Raw genomic sequence first — 16,365 nt, 5'->3', positions numbered from 1 at the left:
TGGAAGAAGCATCTCCATTCCTGCCATTGGAGCAAACAACTTTGAGCTGAAACCTCAGTTAGTTTCTCTGATGCAGCAGAACTGCAAGTTTCATGGACTTCCATCTGAAGATCCTTTTCAGTTCTTAACTGAGTTCTTGCAGATATGTGATACTGTTAAGACTAATGGAATAGATCCTGAAGTCTACAGGCTCATGCTTTTCCCTTTGCTGTAAGAGACAGAGCTAGATTATGGTTGGATTCTCAACCTAAAGACAGCCTGAACTCTTGGGATAAGCTGGTCACAGCTTTCTTAGCCAAGTACTTTCCTCCTCAAAACTGAGCAAGCTTAGAGCTGATGTTCAAACCTTCAGACAGAAAGAAGGTGAATCCCTCTATGAAGCTTGGGAAAGATACAAACAGTTGACCAAAAAGTGTCCTTCTGACATGCTTTCAGAATGGACCATCCTGGATATATTCTATGATGGTCTGTCTGAGTTATCTAAGATGTCATTGGATACTTCTGCAGGTGGATCCATTCACCTAAAGAAAACGCCTGCAGAAGCTCAAGAACTCATTGACATGGTTGCTAATAACTAGTTCATGTACACTTCTGAAAGGAATCCTGTAAGTAATGGGACGCCTATGAAGAAGGGAGTTCTTGAAGTTGATACTCTGAATGCCATATTGGCTCAGAATAAAATATTGACTCAGCAAGTCAATATGATTTCTTAGAGTCTGCATGGAATGCAAGCTGCATCCAACAATATTCAAGAGGCATCTTCTGAAGAAGAAGCCTATGATCCTGAGAACCCTGCAATAGCAGAGGTAAATTACTTAGGTGAACCTTATGGAAACACCTATAACTCAACATGGAGAAATCATCCAAATTTCTCATGGAAGGATCAAAAGCCTCAACAAGGCTTTAATAATGGTGGAAGAAACAGGTTTAGCAATAGCAAGCCTTTTCCATCATCAACTCAGCAACAGACAGAGAACTCTGAACAAAATGCTTCTAATTTAGCAAATCTAGTCTCTGATCTATCTAAGGCCACTGTAAGTTTCATGAATGAAACAAGATCTTCCATTAGAAATCTGGAAGCACAAGTGGGCCAGCTGAGTAAAAGGATCACTGAAATCCCTCCTAGTACTCTCCCAAGCAATACAGAAGAGAATCCAAAAGGAGAGTGCAAGGCCATTGACATAAGCGCCATGGCCGAACCTGTGAGGAGAGGGGAGGACGTGAATCCCAAGGAGGAAGACCTCCTGGGACGTCCAGTGATCAATAAGGAGCTTCCCTTTGAGGAACCAAGGGACTCTGAGGCTCATCTAGAGACCATAGAGATTCCATTGAACCTCCTTATACCCTTCATGAGCTCTGATGAGTATTCCTCTTCTGAAGAGAATGAGGATGTTACTAAAGAGCAAACTGCCAAGTTTCTTGGTGCAATCATGAAGCTGAATGCCAAATTATTTGGCATTGATACTTGGGAAGTTGAACCTCCCTTGTTCATCAATGAACTAAGTGATCTGGATCAACTGACATTGCCTCAGAAGAGACAGGATCCTGGAAAGTTCATATTACCTTGTACCATAGGCACCATGATCTTTAAAGCTCTGTGTGACCTTGGTTCAGGTATAAACCTCATGCCCCTCTCTGTAATAGAGAAACTGGGAATCTATGGGGTGCAAGCTGCTAAAATCTCACTAGAGATGGCAGACAGCTCAAGAAGACAGGCTTATGGACAAGTAGAAGATGTATTAATAAAGGTTGAGGGCCTTTACATCCCTGCTGATTTCATAGTCCTGGATACTGGAAAGGAAGAGGATGAATCCATCATCCTAGGAAGACCTTTCCTGGCCACAGCAAGAGCTGTGATTGATGTTGACAGAGGTGAAATAGTCCTTCAATGGAATGAGAACTCCCTTGTGTTTAAAACTCAAGGATCTCCCTCTGCAACCATGGAGAGGAAGCAGAAAAAGCTTCTCTCCAAGCAGAGTCAACCAGAGCCCCCACAGTCAAACTCTAAGTTTGGTGTTGGGAGGCCACAACCAAACTCTAAGTTTGGTGTTGAACTCCCATATCCAAACTCTAAGTTTGGTGTTGGAGAGTCTCAACAAAGCTCTGCACATCTATGAGGCTCCATGAGAGCCCACTGTCAAGCTATTGACATTAAAGAAGCGCTTGTTGGGAGGCAACCCAATGTTTATTTATCTAACTATATTTTTCTTAGTTATGTGTCTTTATAGGTTCATGATCATGAGGAGTCACAAAATAAATATAAAAAAAAAAAATTAAAAACGGAATCAAAAACAGCAGAAGAAAAATCACACCCTGGAGGAGCATCTGTCTGGCGTTCAAACGCCAGAACAGAGCATAGTTCTGGCGCTGAACGCCCAAAATGGGCAGCTTCTGGGCGCTGAACGCCAGAACAGGCATGGTTCTGGCGTTCAACGCCAAAAATGGCACACAGATGGGCGTTGAACGCCCAAAATGGCCACCAACCTGGCGCTGAACGCCCAGAGTTGGATACAAAGGCATCTTTACATGCCTAATGGTGCAGGGATGTAAATGCCTTGACACCTCAGGATCTGTGGACCTCACAGGATCACCTCAGGATCTGTGGACCCCACAGGATCCCCACCTACCTCCACTCACTCTCTTCTCTCTTCCCAATCATCCTCTATTCCCAAATAAACACTCATCCCTTCTGTCTTCCATTTACCACTCACACCCATACACCCACTTACCTTCAAAAATTCAACATCTCTTCCCCACCCAATCCCACCCATATGGCCGAATACACACAGCCATCCATCTCCTCCATATCCTCTTCTTCTTCTATTCTTTCTTCTTTTGCTCGAGGGCGAGCAACATTCTAAGTTTGGTGTGGTAAAAGCATAGCTTTTTTGTTTTTTCCATAACCATTGATGGCACCTAAGGCCAGAGAAACCTCTAGAAAGAGGAAAGGGAAGACAAAAGCTTCCATCAAGGGTCTATAGCTCAGTGGTAGAACATTTGACTGCAAATCAAGAGATCCCTGAGATACCTCAGGGGATACATTTTCTTCCACACAATTATTGGAAGCAACTAAGGGTGGAACATCAAGAGCACTCCATCATCCTTCATGAAATCAGAGAAGATCTAAAAGCAATGAAGGAGGAGCAACAAAGACAAGGAAGAGACATAGAAGAGCTCAAGGACATCATTGGTTCCTCAAGAAGGAAACGCCACCATCGCTAAGGTGGATTCATTCCTTGTTCTTATTTCTTCTGTTTTTCGTTTTCTATGTTATGTGCGTATCTATGTTTGTGTCTTCATTACATGATCATTAGTAGTTAGTAACTATGTCTTAAAGTTATGAATGTCCTATGAATCCATCACCTCTCTTAAATGAAAAGATGTTTTAATTCAAAAGAACAAGAAGTACATGAGTTTCAAATTTATCCTTGAACTTAGCTTAATGATATTGATGTGGTGATAATGCTTCTTGTTTTCTGAATGTATGCTTGAACAGTGCATATGTCTTTTGAAGTTGTTGTTTAAGAATGTTAAATATGTTGGCTCTTGAAAGAATGATGACTAGGAGACATGTTATTTGATAATCTGAAAAATCATAAAAATGATTCTTGAAGCAAGAAAAAGCAGCAAAGAACAAAGCTTGCAGAAAAAAAAAAGAAAAAAAAAAAAAAAAAAGTAGGCGAAAAAAATATAAAAAAAAAGAGGAAATAGAAAAAGCAAGCAGAAAAAGCCAATAACCCTTAAAACCAAAAGGCAAGGGCAAATAAAAGGATCCCAAGGCTTTGAGCATTAGTGGATAGGAGGGCCTAAAGGAATAAAATCCTGGTCTAAGCGGCTAAACCAAGCTGTCCCTAACCATGTGCTTGTGGCGTGTAGGTGTCAAGTGAAAACTTGAGACTGAGTGGTTAAAGTCAAGGTCCAAAGCAAAAGAAGAGTGTGCTTAAGAACCCTGGACACCTCTAATTGGGGACTTTAGCAAAGCTGAGTCACAATCTGAAAAGGTTCACCCAATTATGTGTCTGTGGCATTTATGTATCCGTGGTAATACTGGAAAACAAAGTGCTTAGGGCCACGGCCAAGACTCATAAAGAAGCTGTGTTCAAGAATCATCATACTGAACTAGGAAAGTCAATAACACTATTCAAAATCTGAAGTTCCGATAGATGCCAATCATTCTGAACCTCAATGGATAAAGTGAGATGCCAAAACTATTCAAGAGGCAAAAAGCTATAAGTCCCGCTCATATGATTGAAGCTCTGTTTCATTGATAGTTTGGAATTTGTAGTATATTCTCTTCTTTTTATCCTATTTGATTTTAAGTTGCTTGGGGACAAGCAACAATTTAAGTTTGGTGTTGTGATGAGCGGATAATTTATACGCTTTTTGGCATTGTTTTTAGTATGTTTTTAGTAGGATCTAGTTACTTTTAGGGATGTTTTCCTTAGTTTTTATGCTAAATTCACATTTCTGGACTTTACTATGAGTTTGTGTGTTTTTCTATAATTTCAGGTATTTTCTGGCTGAAATTGAGGGACTTGAGCAGAAATCAGATTCAGAGGTTGAAGAAGGACTGCTGATACTGTTGGATTCTGACCTCCCTGCACTCAAAGTGGATTTTCTGGAGCTACAGAACTTGAAATGGCGCGCTTCCAATTGCGTTGGAAAGTAGACATCCAGGGCTTTCCAGAAATATATAATAGTCCATACTTTGGCCAAGAATAGACGACGTAAACTGGCGTTCAACGCCAGCCTTCTGCCCAAATCTGGCGTCCAGCGCCAGATAAGGATCCAAAACCAGAGTTGAACGCCCAAACTGGCACAGAAACTGGCGTTCAAATCCAAAAATGGCCTCTGCACGTGGAACACTTAAGCTCAGCCCAAACACACACCAAGTGGGCCCCGGAAGTGGATTTATGCATCAATTACTTACTCATGTAAACCCTAGTGACTAGTTTATTATAAATAGGACCTTTTACTAATCTTTTGATCATCTTAGGATCTTAGGATCATCTTTGAACGCATTGTTCTTAGATCAAGGGGGCTGGCCATCTCGGCCATGGCTGGACCTTCACTTATGTATTTTCAACGGTAGAGTTTCTACACTCCATAGATTAAGGTGTGGAGCTCTGCTGTTCCTCAAAGATTAATGCAAGTACTACTGTTTTCTATTCAATTCTTCTTATTTCTCTTCTAAGATATCCATTCGCACCCAAGAAACGTGATGAAGGTGATGATTATGTGTGACGCTCATCATCCTTCTCCCTTATGAACGCGTGCCTGACAAACACTTCTGTTCTACATGAATTAAGCTAGAATGAGTATCTCTTAGATCTCCTAACCAGAATCTTCGTGGCGTAAGCTAGAATGATGGCGGCATTCAAGAGAATCCGGAAGGTCTAAACCTTGTCTGTGGTATTCCGAGTAGGATTCAATGATTGAATGACTGTGACAAGCTCCGAACTCGCGATTGCAGGGCGTTAGTGACAGACGCAAAAGGATAGTAAATCCTATTCCAGCATGATCGAGAACCGACAGATGAATAGCCGTGCCGTGACAGGGTGCGTGAGCAGATTATTCACTGAGAGGATAAGATGAAGCCATTGACAAATGTGATGCCTCCAGACGATTAGCCGTGCCGTGACAGGGCATTGGATCATTTTCCCGAGAGATGACCGAAAGTAGCCATTGACAGTGGTGATGTATCACATAAAGCCAGCCATGAAAAGGAGTAAGACTGAATTGATGAAGATAGCAGGAAAGCAGAGGTTCAGAGGAACGAAAAGCATCTCCATTCGCTTATCTGAAATTCCTGCCAATGAATCTACATAAGTATCTCTATCCCTTTTATTGTTTATTTTAATCTAATAAAATATCATGTTTAAATCCGCCTGACTGAGATTTGCAAGGTGACCATAGCTTGCTTCATACCAACAATTTCCGTGGGATTCGACCCTTACTCACGTAAGGTATTACTTGGACGACCCAGTGCACTTGCTGGTTAGTTGAACGGAGTTGTGTCCACACATAGAGCCACAATGAGGATTCAATACAATTATATATTGTTAATCACACACAAGTACAAAGAACGTGGAACACAATTTCGTGCATCAAGTTTTTGGCGCCGTTGCCGGGGACTGTTTGAGTTTGGACAACTGACGGTTCATCTTGTTGCTCAGATTAGGTAATTTTCTTTTTATTTTATTTTCAAAAATTTTTCAAAAATATTTCTAAAATTTTTCTCATCTGTTTTCGAAAAAAATAAAAATGTTTTCAAAAAAATTTTAGATTCAGAATTTTTAAGAATGAATTCTAGTGTTTCATGAAGCATGTGAAGCCTGGCTGGCTGTAAAGCCATGTCTAAAATTATTTGGATTGAGGCAGCAATTTGTTATCAAGAGCAAGCTAGTTGGAGTTAATCCACCTGCTACTGTTTCTGATTTACATGCTAAAGCTTGGCTGGCCATTGGCCATGTCTAGTGTTTTGGACCGGAGCTTTCATTGAAAGCTTGGCTGGCTAGTGAGCCATGTCTAATTCCTGGACTGAAGCTTTAGACTAACATGGCAAGATTCCTGGAATTCATATTAAAAATTTTGGAATCCTTATTTTTCTTTTAATTTTTCGAAAAATATAAAATAAAAATCCAAAAAAATTAGAAAATCATAAAAATCAAAAATATTTTGTGTTTCTTGTTTGAGTCTTGAGTCACATTATAAGTTTGGTGTCACTTGCATATGCATCTTGCATTTTTTCGAAAATTCATGCATTCATAGTGTTCTTCATGATCTTCAAGTTGTTCTTGGTAAGTCTTCTTGTTTGATCTTGATGATTTTTTTTGTTTTGTGTCTTTTCATGTTTATCATATGCATTTTTGAATTCTTAGTGCCTAAGCATTAAAGAATTCTAAGTTTGGTGTCTTGCATGTTTTCTTTGCATTAAAAGTTTTTCAAAATTGTGTCTATGATGTTCATCTTGGCATTCAAGGTGTTCTTGGTGTTCATCTTGACATTCATAGCATTCTTGCATGCATCACATGTTTTGATCTAAAAATTTCATGCATTGCATAATTTTCATGTTTTTCATAAAAATTTCAAAAATCAAAAAAAAAAAATATCTTTCCCTTTTTCTCTCCTCAAATTCGAAAATTTGGATTGACTTTTTCAAAAATTTTTAAAATCAAGTTGTTTCTTATGAGTCAAATCAAATTTTCAATTTGAAAATCTTATCTTTTTCAAAATCTTTTTCAAAAATCAAATCTTTTTCAAAATTATTAGTTATTTTCGAAAATTTCAAAAATATTTTTCAATAATCTTTTTCTTATTTTTATACCAAATTTTCGAAAATAACATGATCAATTAATGTTTTGATTCAAAAATTTGAAGTTTGTTACTTGCTTGTTAAGAAAGATTCAAACTTTAAGTTCTAGAATCATATCTTGTGATTTCTTATGAATCAAGTCATTAATTGAGATTTTAAAAATCAAATCTTTTTCAAAACTAACTTCAATCATATCTTTTCAAAAATATCTTCTTATCTTATCTTTTTCAAAAATATCTTTTCAAAATATCTTTTCTAACTTCCTAACTTCTTATCTTTTCAAAATTTGTTTCAACTAACTAACTAACTTTTTGTTTGTTTCTTAACTTTTTCAAAACCACCTAACTAACTCTCTCTCTCTCAATTTTCGAAAATATCTTCTCCCTTTTTCAAAACTTTCTTTTTAATTAACTAATTATTTTTATTTTTTATTTCAAAAAATTTTTCGAAAAAAAAAAAATACTAACAATTTTCAAAAACTATTTTCAAAAATCACTAACTCTTTTTCAAAATAATTTTTGAAAATTATTCCTCCCCCATCTCATTCTATTTATTTATTCATATCCTAACATCTCATCTCACATCTCTTCCATTCGTATAGTTGCATCTCTTCCTTTACATCACGTGCTTTGTCTCCCCCTCTTCTCTTCCACTCACAAGGGGATCCCTATACTGTGGTATAAAGGATCTCTATTATTATTATTATTTTTCTGTGCCTTCTTCTTTGTCATATGAGCAGGAGCAAGGATAAGAACATTCTTGTGGAAGCAGATCCAGAACCTGAAAGGACTCTGAAGAGAAAATTAAGAGAAGCTAAATTACAACAATCCAGAGAAAACCTTTCAGAAATTTTTGAACAGGCAGAGGAGATGGCAGCCGAAAATAATAATAATGCAAGGAGGATGCTTGGTGACTTTACTGCACCTAATTCCAATTCACATGGAAGAAGCATCTCCATTCCTGCCATTGGAGCAAACAACTTTGAGCTGAAACCTCAGTTAGTTTCTCTGATGCAGCAGAACTGCAAGTTTCATGGACTTCCATCTGAAGATCCTTTTCAGTTCTTAACTGAGTTCTTGCAGATATGTGATACTGTTAAGACTAATGGAATAGATCCTGAAGTCTACAGGCTCATGCTTTTCCCCTTTGCTGTAAGAGACAGAGCTAGATTATGGTTGGATTCTCAACCTAAAGACAGCCTGAACTCTTGGGATAAGCTGGTCACATCTTTCTTAGCCAAGTACTTTCCTCCTCAAAAACTGAGCAAGCTTAGAGCTGATGTTCAAACCTTCAGACAGAAAGAAGGTGAATCCCTCTATGAAGCTTGGGAAAGATACAAACAGTTGACCAAAAAGTGTCCTTCTGACATGCTTTCAGAATGGACCATCCTGGATATATTCTATGATGGTCTGTCTGAGTTATCTAAGATGTCATTGGATACTTCTGCAGGTGGATCCATTCACCTAAAGAAAACGCCTGCAGAAGCTCAAGAACTCATTGACATGGTTGCTAATAACCAGTTCATGTACACTTCTGAAAGGAATCCTGTAAGTAATGGGACGCCTATGAAGAAGGGAGTTCTTGAAGTTGATACTCTGAATGCCATATTGGCTCAGAATAAAATATTGACTCAGCAAGTCAATATGATTTCTTAGAGTCTGCATGGAATGCAAGCTGCATCCAACAATACTCAAGAGGCATCTTCTTACGAAGAAGCCTATGATCCTGAGAACCCTGCAATAGCAGAGGTAAATTACTTAGGTGAACCTTATGGAAACACCTATAACTCAACATGGAGAAATCATCCAAATTTCTCATGGAAGGATCAAAAGCCTCAACAAGGCTTTAATAATGGTGGAAGAAACAGGTTTAGCAATAGCAAGCCTTTTCCATCATCAACTCAGCAACAGACAGAGAACTCTGAACAAAATGCTTCTAATTTAGCAAATCTAGTCTCTGATCTATCTAAGGCCACTGTAAGTTTCGTGAATGAAACAAGATCTTCCATTAGAAATCTGGAAGCACAAGTGGGCCAGCTGAGTAAAAGGATCACTGAAATCCCTCCTAGTACTCTCCCAAGCAATACAGAAGAGAATCCAAAAGGAGAGTGCAAGGCCATTGACATAAGCGCCATGGCCAAACCTGTGAGGAGAGGGGAGGACGTGAATCCCAAGGAGGAAGACCTCCTGGGACGTCCAGTGATCAATAAGGAGCTTCCCTTTGAGGAACCAAGGGACTCTGAGGCTCATCTAGAGACCATAGAGATTCCATTGAACCTCCTTATACCCTTCATGAGCTCTGATGAGTATTCCTCTTCTGAAGAGAATGAGGATGTTACTGAAGAGCAAACTGCCAAGTTTCTTGGTGCAATCATGAAGCTGAATGCCAAATTATTTGGCATTGATACTTGGGAAGTTGAACCTCCCTTGTTCATCAATGAACTAAGTGATCTGGATCAACTGACATTGCCTCAGAAGAGACAGGATCCTGGAAAGTTCATATTACCTTGTACCATAGGCACCATGATCTTTAAAGCTCTGTGTGACCTTGGTTCAGGTATAAACCTCATGCCCCTCTCTGTAATAGAGAAACTGGGAATCTATGGGGTGCAAGCTGCTAAAATCTCACTAGAGATGGCAGACAGCTCAAGAAGACAGGCTTATGGACAAGTAGAAGATGTATTAATAAAGGTTGAGGGCCTTTACATCCCTGCTGATTTCATAGTCCTGGATACTGGAAAGGAAGAGGATGAATCCATCATCCTAGGAAGACCTTTCCTGGCCACAGCAAGAGCTGTGATTGATGTTGACAGAGGTGAAATAGTCCTTCAATGGAATGAGAACTCCCTTGTGTTTAAAACTCAAGGATCTCCCTCTGCAACCATGGAGAGGAAGCAGAAAAAGCTTCTCTCCAAGCAGAGTCAACCAGAGCCCCCACAGTCAAACTCTAAGTTTGGTGTTGGGAGGCCACAACCAAACTCTAAGTTTGGTGTTGAACTCCCATATCCAAACTCTAAGTTTGGTGTTGGAGAGTCTCAACAAAGCTCTGCACATCTGTGAGGCTCCATGAGAGCCCACTGTCAAGCTATTGACATTAAAGAAGCGCTTGTTGGGAGGCAACCCAATGTTTATTTATCTAACTATATTTTTCTTAGTTATGTGTCTTTATAGGTTCATGATCATGAGGAGTCACAAAATAAATATAAAAAAAAAAATTAAAAACGGAATCAAAAACAGCAGAAGAAAAATCACACCCTGGAGGAGCATCTGTCTGGCGTTCAAACGCCAGAACAGAGCATAGTTCTGGCGCTGAACGCCCAAAATGGGCAGCTTCTGGGCGCTGAACGCCAGAACAGGCATGGTTCTGGCGTTCAACGCCAGAAATGGCACACAGATGGGCGTTGAACGCCCAAAATGGCCACCAACCTGGCGCTGAACACCCAGAGTTGGATACAAAGGCATCTTTACATGCCTAATGGTGCAGGGATGTAAATGCCTTGACACCTCAGGATCTGTGGACCTCACAGGATCACCTCAGGATCTGTGGACCCCACAGGATCCCCACCTACCTCCACTCACTCTCTTCTCTCTTCCCAATCATCCTCTATTCCCAAATAAACACTCATCCCTTCTGTCTTCCATTTACCACTCACACCCATACAACCACTTACCTTCAAAAATTCAACATCTCTTCCCCACCCAATCCCACCCATATGGCCGAATACACACAGCCATCCATCTCCTCCATATCCTCTTCTTCTTCTATTCTTTCTTCTTTTGCTCGAGGGCGAGCAACATTCTAAGTTTGGTGTGGTAAAAGCATAGTTTTTTTGTTTTTTCCATAACCATTGATGGCACCTAAGGCCAGAGAAACCTCTAGAAAGAGGAAAGGGAAGACAAAAGCTTCCATCAAGGGTCTATAGCTCAGTGGTAGAACATTTGACTGCAAATCAAGAGATCCCTGAGATACCTCAGGGGATACATTTTCTTCCACACAATTATTGGAAGCAACTAAGGGTGGAACATCAAGAGCACTCCATCATCCTTCATGAAATCAGAGAAGATCTAAAAGCAATGAAGGAGGAGCAACAAAGACAAGGAAGAGACATAGAAGAGCTCAAGGACATCATTGGTTCCTCAAGAAGGAAACGCCACCATCGCTAAGGTGGATTCATTCCTTGTTCTTATTTCTTCTGTTTTTCGTTTTCTATGTTATGTGCGTATCTATGTTTGTGTCTTCATTACATGATCATTAGTAGTTAGTAACTATGTCTTAAAGTTATGAATGTCCTATGAATCCATCACCTCTCTTAAATGAAAAAATGTTTTAATTCAAAAGAACAAGAAGTACATGAGTTTCGAATTTATCCTTGAACTTAGCTTAATGATATTGATGTGGTGATAATGCTTCTTGTTTTCTGAATGTATGCTTGAACAGTGCATATGTCTTTTGAAGTTGTTGTTTAAGAATGTTAAATATGTTGGCTCTTGAAAGAATGATGACTAGGAGACATGTTATTTGATAATCTGAAAAATCATAAAAATGATTCTTGAAGCAAGAAAAAGCAGCAAAGAACAAAGCTTGCAGAAAAAAAAAAAGAAAAAAAAGAAAAAAAAAAGTAGGCGAAAAAAATATAAAAAAAAAAAGAGGAAATAGAAAAAGCAAGCAGAAAAAGCCAATAACCCTTAAAACCAAAAGGCAAGGGCAAATAAAAGGATCCCAAGGCTTTGAGCATTAGTGGATAGGAGGGCCTAAAGGAATAAAATCCTGGTCTAAGCGGCTAAACCAAGCTGTCCCTAACCATGTGCTTGTGGCGTGTAGGTGTCAAGTGAAAACTTGAGACTGAGTGGTTAAAGTCAAGGTCCAAAGCAAAAGAAGAGTGTGCTTAAGAACCCTGGACACCTCTAATTGGGGACTTTAGCAAAGCTGAGTCACAATCTGAAAAGGTTCACCCAATTATGTGTCTGTGGCATTTATGTATCCGGTGGTAATACTGGAAAACAAAGTGCTTAGGGCCACGGCCAAGACTCATAAAGAAGCTGTGTTCAAGAATCATCATACTGAACTAGGAAAGTCAATAACACTATTCAAAATCTGAAGTTCCGATAGATGCCAATCATTCTGAACCTCAATGGATAAAGTGAGATGCCAAAACTATTCAAGAGGCAAAAAGCTATAAGTCCCGCTCATATGATTGAAGCTCTGTTTCATTGATAGTTTGGAATTTGTAGTATATTCTCTTCTTTTTATCCTATTTGATTTTAAGTTGCTTGGGGACAAGCAACAATTTAAGTTTGGTGTTGTGATGAGCGGATAATTTATACGCTTTTTGGCATTGTTTTTAGTATGTTTTTAGTAGGATCTAGTTACTTTTAGGGATGTTTTCCTTAGTTTTTATGCTAAATTCACATTTCTGGACTTTACTATGAGTTTGTGTGTTTTTCTGTAATTTCAGGTATTTTCTGGCTGAAATTGAGGGACTTGAGCAGAAATCAGATTCAGAGGTTGAAGAAGGACTGCTGATGCTGTTGGTTTCTGACCTCCCTGCACTCAAAGTGGATTTTCTGGAGCTACAGAACTTGAAATGGCGCGCTTCCAATTGCGTTGGAAAGTAGACATCCAGGGCTTTCCAGAAATATATAATAGTCCATACTTTGGCCAAGAATAGACGACGTAAACTGGCGTTCAACGCCAGCCTTCTGCCCAAATCTGGCGTCCAGCGCCAGATAAGGATCCAAAACCAGAGTTGAACGCCCAAACTGGCACAGAAACTGGCGTTCAAATCCAAAAATGGCCTCTGCACGTGGAACACTTAAGCTCAGCCCAAACACACACCAAGTGGGCCCCGGAAGTGGATTTATGCATCAATTACTTACTCATGTAAACCCTAGTGACTAGTTTATTATAAATAGGACCTTTTACTAATCTTTTGATCATCTTAGGATCTTAGGATCATCTTTGAACGCATTGTTCTTAGATCAAGGGGGCTGGCCATCTCGGCCATGCCTGGACCTTCACTTATGTATTTTCAACGGTAGAGTTTCTACACTCCATAGATTAAGGTGTGGAGCTCTGCTGTTCCTCAAAGATTAATGCAAGTACTACTGTTTTCTATTCAATTCTTCTTATTTCTCTTCTAAGATATCCATTCGCACCCAAGAAACGTGATGAAGGTGATGATTATGTGTGACGCTCATCATCCTTCTCCCTTATGAACGCGTGCCTGACAAACACTTCTGTTCTACATGAATTAAGCTAGAATGAGTATCTCTTAGATCTCCTAACCAGAATCTTCGTGGCGTAAGCTAGAATGATGGCGGCATTCAAGAGAATCCGGAAGGTCTAAACCTTGTCTGTGGTATTCCGAGTAGGATTCAATGATTGAATGACTGTGACGAGCTCCGAACTCGCGATTGCAGGGCGTTAGTGACAGACGCAAAAGGATAGTAAATCCTATTCCAGCATGATCGAGAACCGACAGATGAATAGCCGTGCCGTGACAGGGTGCGTGAGCAGATTATTCACTGAGAGGATAAGATGAAGCCATTGACAAATGTGATGCCTCCAAACGATTAGCCGTGCCGTGACAGGGCATTGGATCATTTTCCCGAGAGATGACCGAAAGTAGCCATTGACAGTGGTGATGTATCACATAAAGCCAGCCATGAAAAGGAGTAAGACTGAATTGATGAAGATAGCAGGAAAGCAGAGGTTCAGAGGAACGAAAAGCATCTCCATTCGCTTATCTGAAATTCCTGCCAATGAATCTACATAAGTATCTCTATCCCTTTTATTGTTTATTTTAATCTAATAAAATATCATGTTTAAATCCGCCTGACTGAGATTTGCAAGGTGACCATAGCTTGCTTCATACCAACAATCTCCGTGGGATTCGACCCTTACTCACGTAAGGTATTACTTGGACGACCCAGTGCACTTGCTGGTTAGTTGAACGGAGTTGTGTCCACACATAGAGCCACAATGAGGATTCAATACAATTATATATTGTTAATCACACACAAGTACAAAGAACGTGGAACACAATTTCGTGCATCAATCCCATCCATCATCTTAGTAATTTCAGAAGTAGAATGTACCTCACTGACGCCTCAGATGCAGTTCGCTGCAAAGCCTTTCCGACTACCCTAACAAAGACAGCAATTAGATGGTTCGACAATGTACCCCCAAGGTCCATCTCAAGCTTCGACGACTTAGCCAAGAAGTGTCTGGCCAGATTCTACATCCAAAAAGACAAAACGAAGCACGCCCTGAGTCTATTAGGAATCAAACAAGGAGAACAGAAAAGGCTTGCGAGAGGGACCTTTTAGCCAGTATATATCAAAAAAACATCCCACATCTCTGAACGAAGTGCAAGAACAAGCAGAGAAGTACATCAACATGGAGGAGAACTCTCGACTAGGAGAGACTTCAAAATTTGGATTCACCTACTCCTCTCGTGATAAGGATAAAGAGTCCAAAAAGAAAGAAGATCGACATGGGAAAAAAAATCAAAAAATACCACAATTACACCCCTCTTCGGGTGTCCCTTGTGGATGTGTACAAAGAAGTTTGCCATACTGAAAAAATACCCCCAGCTCGACCACTCAAGGGAAAAAAAGGAGGAAGAAATCGGACTAAATATTGCGAATACCATCGAATCCATGGACATTCCTCCAACGAATGCTTTGACATGAAAATTGTAAGAGAAAAACTAGTAAGAGAAGGAAAATTAGATCGATACCTGGCCACCCGAGACGACGAGCAAAGAAAAAGAAGAAGGGACGAAGATGTCAGACGAATAGAGCGATCACCTCGTACACCAGAAAGGCACGTTCACATGATACACGGAGGATTTGCAGGACGAGGAATCTCCAAATCATCTCGCAAAAGATATCTTAAAGAAGTATATCATGTCAAGGGAAAGGAGGAAGCACCCGACATCCCCACAATTACTTTTACCAAAGAAGACGCATCCGGTATCATCTAAGGACACGACGATCCCATGGTCATCACTATTATACTGGCAAACGCAAAGCTCCACCGTACGCTGGTAGACCAAGGAAGCTCCACCGACATCTTGTTCAAAACGGCCTTCGACAAACTCGGCCTGGAAGAAAAAGAACTCAGAGCATATCTAAACAGCCTGTTCGGACTGGGAGACACTCCAGTTCAGCCTCTTGCATACATCTCACTACACACGGCCTTCGGAAAAGGGAACCAGTCAAGAACACTCAAGATAGACTACATCGTGGTCAACGTGAGTTCAGCCTACAACGCCGTAATCAGTCGGACAACGTTAAATCAGCTCGGCGCAGTAGTCTCAACCCTACATCTATCCATGAAGTTCCCAACTACAGAAGGGATAGCTACAATAAAAGCAGACCAGAAGATGGCGCGCCGCTGTTACAACGAAAGTCTAAACCTCAGAGGCAGAGGAGAAGAATTCCACACCGTCGAACTCGGTGGAGTTCAGAGGCGGCAAGAACTTCGCCCACAACCCGAAGGTGAAGTAGAAAAAGTCTAGATCAGAGACACCCAGGACAAAACAACCAATATTGGTACAATCTTAAAAGGAGACACAAAAGAATCACTCGTACAGTTCTTAGGAGATAACATCGACCTCTTTGCATGGAAGGCTGGAGACATGCCAGGCATAGACCCCAAGTTAATGTGCCACAAGCTAGCAGTCTACCCAGGATCTCGGCCAGTACAACAGAGACGTAGAAAGCTCGGGCCAGAACGATCCCAAGTTGTGGAAGAGCAGGTACAAGCTCTACTGGAGGCATTATTCATAAGAGAAGTCAAATACGCACTATGGCTAGCTAACATCGTCTTGATGAAAAAATCAAATGGAAAGTGGCGAATGTGCACCGACTACACTAATCTCAACAAAGCCTGCCCAAAAGATCCTTATCCACTCCCAAGTATCGATGCTCTAGTGGATGCCTCCTCTGGATACAAATTCCTCTTGTTTATGGACGCATATTTGGGATACAATCAAATCCCGATGTACCCACCCGACCAAGAAAAAACTTCATTCTTAACCCCAA

General features: G+C 40.3%; 2 non-coding genes across 2 annotated transcripts; both read right to left on the bottom strand.

Moving 5' to 3' along the window:
* Window positions 1–323: 323 nt before the first annotated feature.
* On the bottom strand, window positions 324–431 carry LOC112787402 (small nucleolar RNA R71). The gene has a single exon (XR_003194818.1). It is a non-coding gene; the product is annotated as a small nucleolar RNA R71 (small nucleolar RNA).
* An 8,149-nt stretch (window positions 432–8,580) lies between these two features.
* LOC112787401 (small nucleolar RNA R71) lies at window positions 8,581–8,688 on the bottom strand. The gene has a single exon (XR_003194817.1). It is a non-coding gene; the product is annotated as a small nucleolar RNA R71 (small nucleolar RNA).
* Window positions 8,689–16,365: the final 7,677 nt, after the last annotated feature.

This window comes from Arachis hypogaea, chromosome 20, assembly GCF_003086295.3.
Source record: "Arachis hypogaea cultivar Tifrunner chromosome 20, arahy.Tifrunner.gnm2.J5K5, whole genome shotgun sequence".
NCBI classification, from domain to species: Eukaryota; Viridiplantae; Streptophyta; class Magnoliopsida; order Fabales; family Fabaceae; genus Arachis; species Arachis hypogaea.
Note: the sequence above shows the minus strand (reverse complement) of the source record. Positions and strands in the feature narration are given on the sequence as shown.